The sequence below is a fragment of the Calidris pugnax genome, unplaced genomic scaffold (assembly GCF_001431845.1).
Source record: "Calidris pugnax isolate Ruff unplaced genomic scaffold, ASM143184v1 scaffold285, whole genome shotgun sequence".
NCBI lineage: Eukaryota > Metazoa > Chordata > Aves > Charadriiformes > Scolopacidae > Calidris > Calidris pugnax.
In genome coordinates this window covers 247,923-265,809 of record NW_015091000.1, presented here as the reverse complement: position 1 = coordinate 265,809, position 17,887 = coordinate 247,923, and the positions used below count along the sequence as shown (strand labels likewise).

The following is a 17,887-nucleotide window of genomic DNA, read 5'->3' as shown; positions in this document are numbered from 1 at the left end:
CTTTCTCATTATCTCCCATCGGGGAGCAGAAATGTTAAAATACACTTTCAAAATGAGAAAGCACCAGGGCTGGTTTATATAACGCTGCCAGGTTTAACTCCTGCAGGTTGCACCCAGAGCACAGAAGCACCGGGAAGAATCCGATGGGAGACGGTATCACAAGTGTGTGTGTGCCCCCCCCTCCAGTAACGGGGGGCTGCAGAGGAGGCTGAAGGACCCCAATTCCCATGGGATCACGGCCCATATGACGGGAAGGGAGAGTCCGGGCAGCCGAGGACAAAGTCCTTGCCCTGGCTGTCAACATCAGCCAGAACATTGCAGCTTTGCAGCCACCGCAGGGTACAGCGTGTTATTGTTTCCCCTGAAAATAGCTAAATAAATTATTTAAAGCATTAACTATGCCCTAAAACAAACAACACGCTCAGTAGAACAGGAGTAACGTCGCAATTTTAAAAAAATACAGACGTTTTTCTCCTCTTAGGTAAGAAGCAGAAGCATCATCAAAGCTGGCAGCTCCGGTGCGGAGCAGCCACCAGGGCCGGCCAAAGGGCCACCGTGAAGAAAACTGAAAGAACCCCCTGCTGGAACTTGTTTTTTCCATTATCCAATATTAGTGCACGTAGGTATTTCTGAACCCTTCTGCAGCGCGTTCAAGCTAATTCCCAGAAAATCACGTGCCCGTGCAGCGAGTTCAAGAGCAGGAAACCTTCCAATGTTTTCCGGAGAAGAGCCGCGATCCCCGCGCGGTACGGACGGCGACTGGAAAAACCTGCCTCCTTGGTGGCCTGCCAGCCCCTGACCCCAACCAGCACCTCCTTACAGCCTTCCCGGAGCTCTGTGTCAAACCCTGGGCTCCGAGGTTTGGAGGGACTGGAATGACTCCAGGAGGACACAGAGCTGCTGCAGAACCACACCGTAAAACATTCGCAGAAATACCAAGCGCTCAGAAATCAGTGCTCCTACACCAAGGACACGACACGAGCCTCCCTGATCCCCAGCTGCAGGGGCAGGGTGGTGGTTATCAGGCCTGAAAGGTTAATTTAATTTATCTTTAAAAAACAAAGAAAAGAGTGAAAACACCACAGACACTTCCAGCCGCTCTGGACACTCAGTCACGATCGATTCCCACCTCCTCCAGCCACGGGCACGAAGGGGGTGAGTCACAGGAGCCACGGAGCTGGGCAACACCTCTGCCAGCCCCACGGGTCCCCCCAACCCTTCTCCCCCCCCAGGATGAACACTTCATAGTGCCCAGAAACCAACACACACACGTTGAGTCTGTGCAATGACGTTGTATTTCATAGAATCCACGGAGGTGCTTGTCAGGACAGCCCTGCAGGGACAGGGACAAGAGCTTCTGGCCCTGAAGTTTTGATTTGAACAGTGGTAGCTCTTTCTGCAGCCAGCCTTCCCCTGCAGTCCCACATCTGGAACAGCTGCTGAGGGCGAAAAAACACCCGGGTTGTGTCGATTAGAGATCTCCAAGGGGGGAAAAAAAAAAAAAAAAAAAAAATCCTGCCTAGAGGGCAAGGAGGCTGAAAGCCACCCAAAAGCCTCCTTACAAATTTTGGTATGAAACAGCACCTTATTTAGACAATTTGAAAAATGTTACAGAGGGACACTCTGGCTGGGAATTTGCATAATGGGCGTCTCCGTCTTGCTTACCTAACGGGGGAAGAATCCTGTCTGTCAGTAAGTCTAGACTGTGGTGGTGAATCCAGGGGACCGGTGGAATCTCCCTCCCAGCCAGAAATAACACCCAGAGCAGGGCAGGGTGCTGCCATCTGCTGTCACCCACCATGGGGATGGCCACCTCACTGCTTGTGCTCATCTCTGCACCGGGGATGCTCAGCCCTGAGTGTGGCCTGAAAAGCCATCATCATCATCCTCCTCCTCTGCAGAGCTGGGCTCAGAGCTGAGAACAGCCAGAAAAGCCACCCTCATCCTCCTCTTCCTCCTCGCAAACCCTGGCTGAGTCCTCCAAGAGCTGCAGGGAGAGCTGGAAGGCTGGGTGTCCCCTCTGTGCCCCCCCTCTGCCGTGCTGGAGCTGCAGTTAAAGCACTGGTGGCGTGACAGTATTTTATTAAAATGCACAGACATTATTTAATGAGAACAGGCCGCCGCCTAACAACAGCTTTCCAATTTCAAAATACTCCAAAGGCTTAAGCGTGGCTTAACAGAGACCTCTGCAGCTCAGACCCACTCACTGCAGGCAGGTTGCCCACTGAACTGGATTTTTAGAAGGTTAAGTCACCCCAAAGGCACAAAGGTGGACGTGCAAACACCGTTTCCACCTCCAGAAGCCTTGCTGTGACACACACAGAACCACTGGGTTTGGAGATCTCAGCTCCTCCGAGCGATGGCAGCAGATCTGCCCCAAAGCAGGACCAGCCCGACCCGCTTGTCCCCAAATTCCCAAGGGGGATGTCAAACACCTCCCAAAAACCAGGGAAACACACCCTCAGCCTCCTGCCCCTTCAGTCCCAATGCCTAATAGAAGCCAGCAACACGCTCCTGCTCTGCTTTGAAACCCAGCACCCTTGATCTAAAGATAATCCATCTCCAGGACAACAGGGGGATGTCAGCGAGATCCTCTATTCTGGGCACGGGGTTTAGCGTCTCGCCGAGCCCCAGTTCCTTCACCTTGCTGGTATTTCACACGCGGGAAGGGAAATATAGGATTTCACAAAAGGACTTGCTGATGCACGAAGGGATTTTTGAGGCTCCACAGAAAACACTGGGGCCAAAGATTACCCTGCGAAGATGGGGGTGACCAGGGAAAGGCGACACCAACGCTCAGGAACCGCAGCCCGTACCCTGCTGGGAAACGGTCAGCCACTGAGCGTCCCAAGCAGCAACACAGATCATTCCTTTAAAGCCTCTGAAAAGATTTCTAAATATTTCATAGAAGCAGCTGCACCCAAGAGTCGGCATCTGGTGGCCAGCAGGGCAAGGATGGACAAATGGGACATGGCCAGACCCAACCACAGCGCGTGGTGCCACGGAACTGCTGTCTGTGCAAGGTTTGGGACCGTGGAAGAAAAAGAGGTGTGAAAAAACTGCAGGAAGTATTTTGGGAAAGGAAGCAGTGGAAACAGGCTGGTGAGATGCTGCTGCCAGGAAGCTGGAGGAGACCAAAGCCATCACTTCCTCCAAGGACACTAGAGTTTACCCGTCCAACGTGGCCTATCTCCTTTACCCAGTGAGGCTTGGCAGGTGGTGAACTACAGCTACAGGTGTCATTTCAGTTTAAATCAAAGCTAAAGACTGTATTTGGGGCATACAGGGAAAAATATCAACAAAATGGACAAACTGTTTGAAAACTGTTAGACCAACGCTGCTGATTGATTCTGTGCTCTGACATCACACAGAGCAATTTAAAAGAGCACAACTGATATTGAACTTATTTCTTCTGTAGAAAAGTCATGAGGCTTTAATCACCGCGCTGCTTCATTAACTGGAGATTACTAATCCCAGGATTTGTTAGTCAGCACTACCAGACAATGGTTCGGTGTTGACTGTTTGTGTAGGGAAGATTGGAACCGATGATTTAATCATTTTAATGGAACACAAGGTGATTCACAAGAGCTGTCCTCAGCAGAACGGACAGAAATCATTACGGTTTTGCCTCGTCACAGGTTCCCAGAAAGTAACAGCTTCAGTGGGATCGACGCAAAGGCAAAGGTGAGAGAGAACGGGGCAGGACGAGTGAGGGATGCACCTTAGATCAGGTGCTGGGATCTCCTGCCTCTGCCTTGACTGTCCTGCTCAGAGGGCAGGGAGAAGACCCAACATTTGCAGCACCTCCTATCCCACCATCAAGCAAACCTGCTGTTACATAGAACGAAAACCCCATGGTTTGCAGCACCTCCTCCCCGTGTGCCGCGGGGGAACACGTCAAACCTGCTGTTACATAGAACGAAAACCCCATGGTTTGCAGCACCTCCTCCCCGTGTGCCACGGGGGAACACGTCCACACGTACACACATACACACGTCCACACGTCCCAGCAAAGGCCGGATAAAAAAGGAAACCGACCTCCATGGCGCAGCTCGAGCAGTTAGAGCCTTCCCCTGGCTCCCACACACACCTCACGCCTTCTGACTAAGAGGGACACGTTGTCTTCGGAATCTAGAGATCTCCTTGCCTAATTAAGGAGGTGGATTACTGTTACATAAACGAGCGGAACGTGGCTCCGCGTGGGCAGGCAGCAATGGCCAGCCTTTGTCTCAGAGCACCAGGAGTCACACCAGAGGAGCAGACACCGCAGCCGGGCAAACACCACCATGGTGGTGGCATCTGCTGTGGGGTTTCCCCACCGTGACAGGTAAAACCTCACCGTCAAGGGAAGGGAAAATGAACAACAGAACGACACGGCGAGTTCCCCCGAGGGCAGAGCTGCTCTCACTCACCTTCTTACTGCGCTGGAGCAGTTCCGGCTGCCGTCTCGCAGGGCGCGTGTGAGGCCGGGGATCCTGGGTCTGAGTCCCTCTGGAAAGGAAACAGGGATTTAGGAGATCATCACTGACACACTAAACAGACGGGGCACTATAAATGAAGTTATAATTCAGAATATAGTATATTTTACTCCACTGACTGCAATTTTACCATCACAATATTGACTTCAATAATTAGCGCAATAAGGAGGGCACCGCCTTCGCTGCAGCTGTTTTACCCATAACAGTTTTCCAAAGAACTCAACGTCCCAGGTACGGTTTGAAATAAACATCGACTTGTTTGAACTTTACAGTGATTCCAAGCATATCTTTTGACAGGGAACTCATTTTTTATTTGCTTTTACAACTGAGACGCGTGCCCTGGAGGTCACCCCGTGCATTTCAGACACTGAACGTGTGGCATCAGAAACAGGAGAGAAATAGAGCTTCAAGTGAGAGTTCACTTAAATATTTTCTGCTCTCGATTTCACTGCAGTCTAATTTCTGGATTACAGTCAACAGATGCTGAGCATAAAGTCCCCTGTGGTGGGAGAGGTGGTTTGGGGGGAAAAATGCTGTATAACAGTGTTTTAATAAAAAGAAGCCAAAGTCCTCTGGCGGAACACAGACATCCTGGCAAGCACAGTTCTCAAGAAACAAGCACAAACACAAAAAAACACGGTCTAGGAATGAGCTGGCCTTAAGGAAGCATTAAAAACACCCTGAGAAAAACCAAGTCATGCTCAGCTTTCTCACATGTCGGGATGCTCCTTCCCGTTTCCCAGTAGGACGTTGCTCAACCCTCCTCCGTCAGCCCCGTCCCCCCCTGCCCAGCTCCGAGGGATTGGTTCCAGGAACCCATGGGAGCTGAAATCCAACCCTGCTTGTTTTCACCACTTACTGGCTGAACACAAACAACTTACTCTTTTTTTTTTTTTTTTAAAAAGGAGTAAAACCTACGTCATTTACTCTCCGCTGGGCTTTAGGCCGTGGTTTGCCTTTGCCCCTTTCACCTCCGTCTTCCCCAGATTTCAGTAAATCAAAGGGTGAGGAAGAGCCCTCTTGCCAAAGCAATCATTTTAAAATCAATATTTAATTTTTTTCTTTTTTTTTTTTTTGAGACTAGCAATTCTCACCAATATCATGTTATATACCTGCCCTGTACAGGGAGGGAAGGTGGAGAGGAGCCCGAGCCTTCCTTGTGGCCCCAAATAGCAAATGCTGGGGCCTGGCTCATGGAGATCATTCCTGCTTGGGCAGCACAGGGCTGCCCAATTCCCCCCTCAGAATTCAGGAAGAAACTCAAAGGGATGGAAATTCAGGGGATTTTGTCGAGCAGGTGGCACAGCCCTCCCAAAATACAGCCCGGGGAACAGGCGAGGAGCACGCCTGGGATGGAGGAGCTGGGAAAGCAGCACCCAAAGGTCCTGCGGGTTAAAAATGCCCTCAGGAACATGGGAAAGGAATGAAGATTATTGCCCCAATAGCCTGCTAATTGCTGAAAACAATGAATTTGTCCCCATAAATCGAAGGCTGCGCTGAGCCAGCCTTCAGCTGCAGCCCCTCCTCCATCCCCTCCCGAGCCTTCCAGCTCTATGAGATTTCATGGCAGGAGCACGCCTGGGATGGAGGAGCTGGGAAAGCAGCACCCAAAGGTCCTGCGGGTTAAAAATGCCCTCAGGAACATGGGAAAGGAATGAAGATTATTGCCCCAATAGCCTGCTAATTGCTGAAAACAATGAATTTGTCCCCATAAATCGAAGGCTGCGCTGAGCCAGCCTTCAGCTGCAGCCCCCCCTCCATCCCCTTCCGAGCCTTCCAGCTCTACGAGATTTCATGGCATGAGAAAATAATTACGGCTTCGAAATTGCAGGCAGATTGAAATAGCAATTCGCTTGGCCCCGAGAAGTATGTGCAGTTGTTGGAGTGCCTCTGGTGCTCTGTGAGAGCTGATAATGCTGAGCTGCTGCATTGGCCACCGCCTCCGAGCTGTAGGAGAGAGCTCGAGGCCTCAAGCACCGAGAAGCCACCCAAAATCAAACCCTCCTTTTGACTAAACGAAGCCTTGAAGCTGTAACTGAAGTGACGACCTGAAATGACAACACACACACTCTTTATTCTTATTTGTATTATTCCTCCTTGAACTTTGCCAATGCACTTGATGGGTTTTTTTTTTTTGCTCCCATGAGACCAGGTTGCTCCAAGCCCCCTCCAACCTGCCCTTGAACCCCTCCAGGGATGGGGCAGCCACAGCTTCTCGGGCCAACCTGGGCCAGGCTCTCACCACCCTCACACCAAACAAGTTCTTCCCCACATCTCAGCTCCATCTTCCCTCTTTCAGGGTCAAACTCTTCCCCCTCATCCTAGGGCTCCCCTCCCTCATCCAGAGTCCCCTCCCAGCTTTCCTGGAGCTTCTTTAGGGACTGGAAGGGGCTGCTGGAGCCCAGCTCCATGGGAGCAGCCTCCCACCCCGGCTCCTCCGGTTCCCCGTTATCCCAGCTCCACGGAGCCCCCAAAGCTGCACCCGATGAACAACAACATCAGACTTTTGAACTGGAAGTTAATACACAAGGAACAGTTTGCAGCAGGGGAAAAAAACAAAATAAAAAAGAACAGGAACAAAACAACCCCAGGACTTTCCAGCTGAACACAACACCGTCTTTGGCTTTCCGCAGAAACCAGCCCTCTGTTGACAGAGCGGCGGGACCCGACTCCAGGGGCTGGTCTGTTCCTGCTCGGAGAGGGAAAACAAGCCTGACCTCAGCGTGCTGGAATAAACTCTGCCCCCTCCTTCCTTCCACGCTTCCCACCCGGTGCAAAGGTAAAGTAACCAGCACCATCCCCGGCAGCTCCACCGCGCACGCTGCTCGTGCCTGACACCCAAAAACACGGCCAGCGAGAGCCAGGGAGGGAAATTAAGATGAACTGGCCCAGCTCCCGCTGCCATCCATCAGGAGATGGTGGCGGCGCTTCCCAGCTGGAGAAAGGTCTCCCGTCACTCAGCGGCCCCGGTACGTTACGTACGGTCAGTATTAGCACAAACCTCGGGGCAGGGAGAGCCAAGGGCTCCCTGCAGACACGGCCCTGTCGCCCGCTCGACGCCAGTTCCCACCCCGGCCCATAAACGGCTGCAATTTCCTCCCCGTGGATATTGCACACAGAATCACAGCGGGTTGGAAAGGACCTCTGGAGAGCATCGAGTCCAACCCCCTGCCAGAGCAGGGCCACCCAGAGCAGGTCCCACAGGAACGTGTCCAGGTGGGTTTGAATGTCTCCAGAGATGGAGACTCCACCACCTCCCTGGGCAGCCTCTGCCAAGGCTCTGCCACCCTCAAAGTACAGAAGTTCCTCCTCATGTTGAGGTGGAACTTCTAATATTCAAGTTTGTGCCCATTTCCTCTTCTCCTGTCCCTGGGCACCACTGAAAAAAGACTGGCCCCATCCTCCTGACACCCGCCCTTGAAGTATTTATAGGCATTGATCAGATCCCTCCTCAGCCTTCTCTTTTCTAGACCAAAAAGACCCAAGTCGCTCAGCTTCTCCTCGTAAGAGAGATGCTCCAGGCCCCTCATCATCTCTGTAGCCCTCTGCTGTCCCCTCTCCAGCAGTTCCCTGTCCTTCTGGAACTGGGGAGCCCAGAACTGGTCCCAGTGCTCCAGATGGGGCCTCCCCAGGGCAGAGCAGAGGGGCAGGATGACCTCTCTTGACCTGCTGGTCACACTCTTCTTGATGTATACCTGCACTTGCTGGTAACACGGCCCCAACAAAACACCTAAAAGCCACTGTGCGAGGCCCAGAGTGGCTCCACCATTCTCGATGGGGCCTCCCCAGGGCAGAGCAGAGGGGCAGGATGACCTCTCTTGACCTGCTGGTCACACTCTTCTTGATGCATACCTGCGCTTGCCAGTAACACAGCCCCAGCAAAACACCTAAAAGCCATTGTGCAAGGCCCAGAGTGGCTCCACCATTCTTATTAAAACCACTAAAATTATAGAATGGTTAGAGTTGGAAGGGACCTTAAAGATCAAGTTCCACCCCCCCTGCCATGGGGCAGGGACACCTCCCAGCAGAGCACGTTCCTCAAAGCCATAGAATGGTTAGAGCTGGAAGAGACCTTGAAGATCAAATTCCACCCCCCCGCCACAGGGCAGGGACACCTCCCAGCAGAGCATGTTCCTCAAAGCTCCATCCACCATAAAATGCCGGGAATGTGGAACACCAAGGGGTTTGGGAAATAAACCTCTATTTGGCCCTTCTTGACCTACGTCCTGTGGGCGATGTGGGCCACAAGCCCTTGCTCATTCCCACTCTGCCAACAGGCAAGGGGTGAAAGCACCAGCAGTTTAAGAGATACCTCGAGGGGAGGGTGGGCAGCGCAGGGGGGGAATTCCTGTCCCAGCTCCCTGGAAGCAGCAGCAGTTGGTAACGCAAAGCATCTCCCCGGGGCCGGAGCCGGCAGCTGCCAACGGAGTCGGGGCAGGGCTGGAAGGAAGCCGGGTCAGGAATTCCAGCCCACCAGGAACCCCGCGGCGCAGGAACGCCGTGGGAGGCTCTCCCCAAAAAGGGCCTTTCCAGTGGCACCGGCTCAACGGCAGCAGGAACTCGTTTGACTTCCCTCCGACTCTCCCAGATCCGGCAGATCACAGAGCAGGGCAGGCAGCCGATGCCATCGCTGTTCCTACTGTGATTAATGAAAAAGTTCTACAGGAAGATCAGAGAGAACTCAGGAACAGAGGACTCAAAGCCTCCTCCTCCTGCAGCGAGCGGCTGCTGGGTGTGACAGCACTCCTTGGGGTTTTAAAGGATGCCTGAATACACAGCAAAGTGTAAAAGTCAAAGATGCTGCATTTATTCGGTGACCGAGACCCCAAGCCTTGGCAGATTCAGGTTGATGTCAACAGTCTTGACAACCCAACTTGGGGTTTAAAGCATGAACTAGAAAAAACTGAATTTTCACAGGCTCCAAAGACTCACTCCCTCCTGCAGCCAACTCATTTTGCCATCAGAGCTCAAAGGTTTCGAGCTCTTTAGACAAAATAGAGCCGGTGAGCACAGTATTCCTGCAGCCCAGCCTCGGCATTCCCCATCTGGAAGAGAACCCCACTCCGTGAGAGCCGGGTGACACATCCCAGTGTGGGGGTGGAGGGAGCTGTGGCCTCTCCCCAGCCTCGAGGACGATGCCACCCCATTGAGCTCACCTCACCGTTAGATAACACCGAACAGCTCATGGAAGATGACGCTGTCAAACAGCTACAGGCTCCTCTTCAGGTGCCTGAGGGATCCCCCTGACGGAGGAAGGTGGGGACTGTGACATGCCGTACCCCGGCGCTCAATTAAAGCATCACTGACCCACAGATAACGAACCCGCACGGGGCTGTGATTCAGAGCAGGGCTGTAATTACATGAGGTAACGACCCGCTGTGGTAACGACCCGCTGTGCCTTCTCACCACGGGCAAGTGGGGCACAGACCCACGCCAGACCTTCGGGCTCCCCCAGCACCGAGGCGTTAGAGGAGTTAAAGGGAGAGAAAACCACCAGTGAAGGTGAAGTTGCTCAGATCACACTCCAAATTAAATCCCCTTAATGGGAGAACCAGCCCCGGGTTGAATTTTGCAACTTCCTACTCTAACGACTGGCAGAACTTCTTGGGCCAGCGGTAAACTTTGTCACGTCTCTAAAAATACACACTTATAAATAGCAATTCATTATCAAACAATCGCATTTGGACAACCCATGCAAAATATCCATGGTAAAGAGAGAGAGAGAGCTTGTAAAGAGGAACTTTTCCCCGTGAACTCCTCCAAGGGATGAGCAGATGGCTTTTCCCCTGGTCCACACAAACCCCTGCCATTTTCCAGCGTGTGGCCCAGGGTTTTTGCTAAGGAACAGCTGCCGCAGCCAGGGCACATTTGCTTTTGGAAGCAAATCCCTAATTGTCGACTCGCTGGGAAGTTCTGTTCTGGCAACTTGCTCTGGAACATATTTTTTTTTAAGTCCTAAAAAGGGAAGGCTTGGAGGGGAGGCGAGTGACAAAAAGGCCCTTCCCTGTGTCCTGCGGCGCTTCACACCTCAAGGGATCTGTGCTTCAAGCTCCAACAGCCCAGAAACCACCTGACAGGCCCCTGCTACCACACTTGTCACTTTAAGTCCCTTTGAGGGGGGGGGACTTAAGTGGCTTTAAGTCACTTTAAAGGGAAAGTCTGGGCAGCAGCTGCTCCTGTGAGGCTGGGAGCCTTTGGGGCGTGCAAGGAGAGCCGTGGGAAGCGGTGCTGGGGGACAGAGAGCAGCCCAGGACCCTGGCCACCAGCCCAAAGGGGGCCTGGCCCCCAGCCACGAGCCCAAAGGGGGCCCAGCACCCCAGCTTTGTGCCCAAAGGGGGCCCAGCACACCTTGGAGCCAAGAAAAGCTTGGGTCCCCCTTGGGCCCATCTAGGAGCGAGAGGTTTCACCTGGGGGAAGGTGCAACAGGCACCCAGCCCTGGAAAAAAAAAAAACAAAAACAACTAATTCATAACTGGCTTTAATGCCTGAAATGCTCACGGAGGGAAGGCAGAGGAGCAGGGGTGGAGGAGGAGCAGCACAGGACCCCAGCACCACAATCCCCTTCCCCAGCAGGTCAGGGGTCCAGAAGGGCAGTTACTGCACAACCACACATTCCTGCTCAACTCCTTGTTTTGCCTCTGAACAAAAAGAGGGAAAAGTTCAAAATAAACCTTGCAGGAACGGGAAAAGTTCAAAATAAACCTTGCAGGCAGCAGCGTTCCACTTGCCAGAGTTCATTCTTTAAAGGAACGGGACAAACTCATCCCTGGTAAATATTTGGGGTTCCAACTCCGCTGCGCAGCATCTCGTTCAACACTTCCGAGGGTCGAGAGAGCCCGGAATGCACTCAGGACAGGGCTCCATGGAAATAACAGGGCTTATTTCAGCAGCAACAGAGCTATTTTTAAAACTTTTACTTCTGGGATGCCAATTTCCTGAAGCTGTTTGGAAAATCGAATTTAAAAATGCACAAACACTAATGGAACAAAAATGTGCCGTAGCAACAGGCTCCGTTTGCCGGGAGATAGGCTGGATTGGTTTCTGGACTTTCCAACTTGCTTTCATCCACAAAATTCACCTTTTCCTCCCTTTAGAGGAAAGATTAAGAATAGCAAAATTATTTGCTTATAGAAAAAGTTTATTCCTAGAAAAAAAAAAAGTCAATCCCTTCCAGTTTTAGCAAATGCCTCCAGCTGTTACAAACAGATGAACGTGGGGACAATACAGCCCTCTGCTCCAGGGATGCTCAGGTTTAAGGGGATTCAATTAGCTCAGAGGCTCTGCCAGGCAAACGAGCTACACAAGGAGGTCTTTTATGGGGCTGACAACCTCCTAAAAATCGGAGGAATTTTAAAATGTACACCAACTCAACAACTGCTTGAAACAGGAAGAGGAGGTGAAAGAGGATCCCGCTGAAGCAGCAAAGGAGAATTCATTACGCTGGAAATACCGGAGCCACACACAGATGGGACGCTGAGGTTTGTCATTCTTCAAGTGCCAGGGTAAAACACGCAGGCATTTGCTTTTAAATCTTAGGCCCAGCAGCTGAACAGTGTGAAGCACAGCTATTTTCATAGGCTGCTCCGCCGGCCCGGGCACGGGGCCAGCAAAAGTAATAGTCACCAACAGGTTTTTGACTTGGAATCACTAAAAACACCTACCTCCCCCCCAAAAAAATAATGACAAACCAGCAATTCTTCTAATCTGGCACTAAAGCACCCCCCACCAGGAAGGGATCTTCCCCTTCTTTCCTACCCGATGGGTAAAATGCACCTCGTTCTGTCCTTACAGAAAGTGAGAAGGGAAAGAAGAAGAACATCCCGAGGAAGGATTTAGCTTCAAGGTTAATAGTTTGAAACGTGGATGTTTCTCCAGGGATACGGTTCTCTCTCTCTCACAGCAACTTTGGAGGTTATTTCAATGTACTTTCCCGTTACGCAAGCTCCCTCTCTTCTGGGGGCTACCCAGCAATTTTATACAGGCAATTAGTAAAAAAACCTAAATGCCTTAATGAACCCTGGGAAAGAGGGTGCTCTCGCTACATCAGTGATTGCCAGGGCAGAGAGTTGCTGCAGGACGTAAGTCACCAATAATGGTGCCTTCAGGCAACTTTAGGAACTGAAAAACAACCTGTCAGCATTAAAAAAGCAGCTTCCTAAATAAGAGTTTGGGGTGAGAGAGCCCCGAGGGGCAGCTGGTTGTTCAGAGCTGAAGGAAACGAAAGGGGTTCACAAACGGGGCCTGAAAAAGAGAAGCCCAACCCAGCAGCGACTCCTCCCTCCCAGGCCCTGCTGCAGAAACGGCTTAAAAAGGGAAAAAAAAGGCACCCTGGGCTGAGGAGAGATGGGTGCTTTTGCACTTCAATAAAAATCTGCCTCTTTACTCAACAAAGCTTCGCCTTTGAGACAGAGACTGGCTAAGCGTGGCCTGTTTGGAGCCCTAAGGCAAAATATTACAATATAACAACCTCCCTGAGTTTCCCTTTTTTTTGTGTTTTTGTTGTTTTTCTCCCCAGTTCCTTATGTTTTGAATTAAGTCTCCGGTTGATTCTGACTCACAGCTGATCCCATGAACATCGTTCCCCTCTTAGAGGAGACGCCAAGTGCAAAAAACTAGGGCAAAATGACGCAAGTGGGACAGAGAGGGGGACATTTTTTTAGGAAAGTGAGGCAAGAGGAAGCGCTGCCGCGTCCCTGCCGGAGCCTGGGGAAAGGGCCGACACTCACAGGGTGAGACACAGCTCGGAAGACATTTGCTAACGAGCCTGCCAGTCAATTAGTCATTTCAAAGGGTTTCAAGGACTTGTGCTCTCAGCCTTCTGGAGAGGATGCTGTTCCTCCGCTGCCAGGGACACACTGCCCTCTCTTGGGGACTCCAGAGCCAGCCCCACCGCAGGACGCCCAGCACCAACCAACACACCCTTGGCATCTCTAAACGTCTAATTCCTGCCCAAAAGGCAAGTCAGAGGCACCCAGCAACCCTGCCAACGCTCCCCTGCCAGATGTCTTGCTCCGAGGAAGGAAGTGTGAGTGCCTCTTGGAAGAGCTGCTCTTAAGGTAGGTGGGTTTTAACTAATAACCTTGAAGGTACCTCTATATCATCCCATCCAAACTTCAGTCTTTTGACCCGGGATTGTCTGGTGGGTGACGCAGGGTGGAGAGGGACTGTGTCTGCCAGGGGAATGTGGTAACGTTGGAAAAGCAGTGATACTGTGATACGGTAACAGTCATCCCAGAAAAAGAATGTAATTCAGAATAAGCATTTCAACCCACAGGCAACAGCCAGACCTTGGGGTAATTTTGGACACTTACCTCGGTCAAAGTGTCTCTGAGGGGACTCTGAGCGTGCTGCCAGCACAGTGACACTGCTCACCTCCTCAGATATCCCTGGTTTGGGTAATCAAGGATAGCAAGGTGTGGAAAATTAACTGTGAGGCAGGAGAGAGGGTCTGGGGAGGGGGGGGCTGTGTGGTGTCCTGCTGCAGAAACGTACCTGGGCAGAGCCTTCACACCCCCTTCTTCAGCACAAAGGCACCTCGAGCTCTGGCTCGAACAGGGACAGCTCTCCTGGAAAAGGAAAACAGAGAGTTTTCAGCAATTAAAACGTTCCTGCAGGGAATCCCTGCCACCCTGAGCGCCAGGCTTTGATCCAACCAGCTGAAGCCCCTCACCCCTTTTTTTTTTTTTGTGTGATGTACTGAAGGCAGAGGCAGGAGCCATATGGCTACAAAACCCCTTTTTACCCCGACAGACACAGGCACTATTTTCTCCCTGCATGAAACCAGGCTGGACCCGGCCATGGCAGGGCTCTCCCCAGTCACCCCCCAAGTACCAGGGACACGTCAGGGGGACTCGGGGACTCTGGGAGGGTCAGGACCAGCGTTAAGGTCGGGTCCTGCCTGCAGTAAATGCAATTTCCTATCCCAGTCTGAAGATGGCTCCATCGGCACGAGAGCTGGAGCCCACCCGCCCTACGCACCAGGACCAAAAAAATAAATAAATAATAATAATAATAAAAAAAAATCTCATTAGGCAGACAAAGAACGAAGAAATATTCCCAATGCTTAGTCAGCCGTCAATCACATGGGGTTTGTCATACTCTGACAACAACGCTGCCGGGAAGGCAGGGCAAGCAGTCACATAGTGCATTAGAGATTTCTAAAGGCTGCGATGGAGAAGCTACAACAAAAGAAACTAGAGAAAAATAGCTGGAGCAGCTCATGGAAGTGGAGGAGAAAAGGAATGACAGAGACGGATTTAACTAAAAGAAAGGGAAGGGGAAGGCACATCTGCAGCATTTCATTTTCTGTTCCTCCCCACAACGATCAAATTAAAAAGCCCACACACTTAAATTAAGTACAAGGTAAAGGGGAGCTGGAAATACAGTCATTCAGAATCACTATTTAGGTGAGGAAAATTGCTGCATTATATTCCTTTGTCAAGCGGCAGATAATGAAATCTGCACAAGAAAATGCGGAATTTGGAGCCATCACACAAGAAGCAGAAGAAAACCGGGGAAATCTTAGGTCCGGGTTCCCCAGGCAGGACCCAAGGAGCTCGGGCCCCACCAACACCCCGAGTGATGATGATGGGACACAGAAGTGGCCACACACAGACCCCAAACCCTCATCCCTGTCACAGCCCCAGCGACACCCTCACACGCAGCCACGCAAATTTTAAACCCCAACAGGGGTTTTGATAGTGGCCACACACAGACCCCAAACCCTCATCCCTGTCACAGCCCCAGCGACACCCTCACACGCAGCCACGCAAATTTTAAACCCCAACAGGGGTTTTGGTTTGGTTTTTTTTTTTTGGTTTTGGCTTTTTTTAAAACACAACATACAGAACAGAACTCGGGGGGCATGTGTGCCCGGGACCTAATTACAGAGCCGTGATTTACTAATAAACCTTTCTTCAGCAACCTTCACAGGGTTTAATTTACACCTTTGAAAACACCTCTGATAAAACCAAACCCTGGCTCCACCAACGTCCGGCAAGGTTTGTCATTGACTTAAGGGTAAATATTCTCCGCACATTTCTGTTGACACTGCATTGTGTCCCCGGCTCCAGAGAGGGCTGGAGTATTTAATTCGTGGTGACAGGCAGTCACCTCCGCCCCCGCAAGGAGAAACCCCCCCCAGGGCTGGACCCGAGATGAAACCCTCCCCAGCTATTAAAAGCGAAAGGTCCTATCCATTCCAGAGCATTTCATGGAAGAAAGCACAAAGGGAACGGAGAATATGAATGTTATTATTTTACGTAAAGCTTTCGCAAGCTTGGGTTTCCTTTAAGGAGCCATAAAAACCCCCCGGGTGACCCCGGCTGGCGCTGGAAGGGCGATACCGGGGCTGCTGCGGGTGCTCGCCTGTTTTCATGGCAACGGCACCGAACCAGATGCTGCAAAGCTCTGCGAGGGCAAGAGCTCGTTTCCAGAGGGAACTGTTTCATGTCTAATCATTAACAGTAAAAAACACCCCAGATAAAAGCCAGTTAGCGACAGACCGAGGCCGTGATGCATTTCAAGCCGGCAGAGTCCTCACAGTCACCAGGAAGCGCGGGATGTTTGCTTGTTCCTGTTGTGGCTCTCCCGTGTTTCCCCTGCCAGGGGGACAGCTTCACAGGAAACAATATAAATCACAATTAGGAAGAGTCATCTGTTTGCTCTTCAAACCTCTCTCCCATCCGAACAGCGGGAGCGGTCGCCCTGACGGGCTGAAGGCAGCGAGATCAGACCTTCTCACACACATCAGGGTGTTTTAAGCTGCTGCTGCTGCCATTGAAGATGAGAAGCTCGTTGGGAGCTCGCTGCTGTGAGGGCTGCAGAGCTACCCCATCAGAAAGGTGCAAACTTAAAATTTAAAAATACCCCTGGTTTGCCTGGTGAGGCTGTGAGGGCAAACCAACCCCAACCTCCACCTGAGGACCCTCTTCTGCGTTAAAGCAGCACCTTGGGGAGTCCCCCCAAGAGCCTGAGGTGGGATGGAGGGGCATTAAGCACCCACTGGCCGTGTGGAAGAGATGGTTGGTGTCCCATGCTGTGTGCCTGGTGGGGATGGATGGGCTCTGGGCACTGGCACGGCTGCTCTGGCTCCCACCTGCAGCTCCTGAGCATCATCAGGAGCTGGGACCTGCCAGACAAAGCCTCCACCGGCCACCACGATGACGACACATGAAACACCAGCTCCTCTCCCCCTTCCAAGATTTCTGCTGCCTTAGGACACCCGCTAAACTCCCTCCAGTCCAGCCCACGAGGCACCAACATCCACCAGCCTGCGAACTGGAACAGAGCGGCGATTGTTCCCTTTCCTCCTGACCCTACTCTCTGGGCTGAAATCCAGAGAAAACGGTGGAAAGCAGAACCCTTCCGCTGCCCAAGAGGCACGAGGGTCCCTGACCCTCCATCCAGGAGGGGTGTCCCCATCCAGCCCCCAAAGCCAGAGCCATGAGCGAGCACGGGGGGAAGCTGCTGCAGCTGGAGCCTGATAACACGGGAAATAAAACAGAACAAAGGTTTAAAGTTGATATAAATTGTTCTTTTTCTTCACTACTGGAAGTATGTCGACTCCACGGATGGGCATGGAGAAAGCCCACATCAGAACTGCCACCTGCATCACCCTCACTAAACCCTTCCTTTTGGAAGGAAAGGTTTATCACTTTATCCCCTGCCAAAAAACCAACCCTGTTGAATTAGACCTAGCATTCAAAGACAGGTTCTAAACAAATTGAAGTGTTAAAAAAAAAAAAAAGTCTGAAAGACCCTGAAAAAGGCAGCAGCACGTCAGCAACCGTATCTCTCTTCACTTCCTGAAGCCAAAACATGGCCCTGTTTGTCACGCAGCACCCCCAGGGCTGGCTCCAGGCCCCACGCGCGGTGCTCCCTGCCCGGAGCTGCCTCCGCAGGACCCAGCGTCCTTCCACGGACACAGGGACAAAACCCCACAGAACGTGGCACTGCGCTGTCCCCGCACCGTGGGACCACAAAAGGGCATCACACAAATAGGTCTTTTTTTAAAAAAAAAAATAATAATAATTTAGAAAGAGGTATCTGAATAATACTTTGCCCTTTTTTGGTATCTTTTATGGAAAGCTTCTTAAGTTCGCTTCCCTACTAATCTGCTGTTGAAAAAAAAAAAAAAAATTCCAGATGCCTTGTTATGATCACGTTGATGCTCCTAAAAATCTGCAAAAGAGACTTGGGAAGTTGTTGAGCTCTGCTGTCCCAGACAGAGAGCATCACGACTGCTCTGCCTCTGTCCCCCCCAGGAACATCACCCCTTCGCCCGCAGCCACGAAACAAAGCCAGAACCGCACCAATATATCCAATATTTAGTTGGATTTTAAAGCAAGGCGTTGCCCGGCCATTGGGGTTAACAAAGAGCATCTCAACCTGCATCCCTCACGATGGAC

General features: G+C 51.6%; 1 protein-coding gene across 3 annotated transcripts in view; it reads right to left on the bottom strand.

The window, feature by feature from the left end:
• Positions 1–17,887, bottom strand: part of GNG7 (guanine nucleotide binding protein (G protein), gamma 7) — a 72,075-nt gene that overhangs the window by 43,649 nt on the left and 10,539 nt on the right. The window contains exons 1-3 of one of the 3 annotated variants that reach the window (XM_014955558.1): positions 15,983–16,049; positions 13,971–14,044; positions 4,413–4,491 (exon numbers count right to left, since the gene is read on the bottom strand). The gene's annotated coding sequence lies outside the window, so the exon portion shown is untranslated. Of the gene's footprint in view, positions 1–4,412; positions 4,492–13,789; positions 13,827–13,970; positions 14,045–15,982; positions 16,050–17,887 lie in introns of those variants that run through there. The other 2 variants (XM_014955557.1, XM_014955559.1) reach the window with 2 other exon arrangements.